The sequence below is a fragment of the Dipodomys merriami genome, unplaced genomic scaffold, assembly GCF_024711535.1.
Source record: "Dipodomys merriami isolate MVZ:Mamm:240054 unplaced genomic scaffold, mDipMer1.0.p SCAF_1071, whole genome shotgun sequence".
In the NCBI taxonomy this organism is placed as follows: domain Eukaryota; kingdom Metazoa; phylum Chordata; class Mammalia; order Rodentia; family Heteromyidae; genus Dipodomys; species Dipodomys merriami.
Genome location: NW_027202351.1, coordinates 152,732 through 153,836, shown reverse-complemented (window position 1 = coordinate 153,836; position 1,105 = coordinate 152,732).

Here is a 1,105-nt window from a genome sequence, read left to right as displayed (position 1 = left end):
AATGCTGCAATATCATTTGGTTAAAATTTCCATTCTTTGTCTACACAGTGTCATTCAGTGCACATAAATGCAAATATGAGCCAGGTGCTGGTGGTTTACTCCTGTAATCCTAGCTACTTAGGAGGTTGAGACCAGAGGATTGTGGTTCAAAGCCAGCCTGGTCAGGAAAGTCCACGAGACCCTAATCTTCAATTAACCACCAGAAACCCGGAGGTGGTGCTCTAGCTTAGCACCCAGGATCAGAGTTCAAGCCCCACAACGAACAAAAAAGGTGAAATATGACTTTAAGTTTCCCTAAAAGGAATGGCAATTTCAATAATCTTCCCAAACAAAAAAATTACAAAATGATTCAGTGCACCTACTTTTGCTGAGTTATGTTATGGATTCTTTTCTGGACATATGCTCTAAAAACAAATCATTTAACTAGGGATGCAGGTGGACCCATTTCAACAATAAGATGTACAAGTCGTTATGTCGAAAAACAAACTTTACAACCTTGGTGGGGGGGAGGATCGGGTATGGGGAGGGGGGAATATGGGAAGGGATGGGAAGGGGAAACAAAGAGGAGGCAACCATGATTGATAAGAAATTTACTCGTTATCTTTCCCATGTAATTGTAACTCCTCTGTACGGTATGCTCACAATAATAAAGAAAGAAAAAAATTGTAAAATATTAGCTTTACAATAAACTTCATCTAATATTTCTCGTTTGAAAAGAGAAGTCTATACAGTTGATGTCACTTAGCTTTCTTACTATCTTAGTTTAAAGCCAAACCAGGCATGAGAGTCTGTCATACTCTTATTTGTAATTACACAGCAAAAAAGCCAGAAGTGGAGTTTTGGTTCAAGCAGTAGAGTACTAGCTTTGGGGGTAGGTGAGCAGGAAAGAAAACTGTTCAGGGACAGGGTTCAGCCTCTGGGTTCAAGCCCCAGAACCAACACAAGCTAAACACAAAAAAGCAAACAAAAAACCAGATATTTCATTGGGACCCTCCTTAAAGGAGTATTGGTTTGAAAAGTGGATCTTTTTGCTGATCATACGCACTGGATGCTTTTTTGGAATCATTATTGCCCTGGAGAACTCAGGACCAAACTAAAATAATTG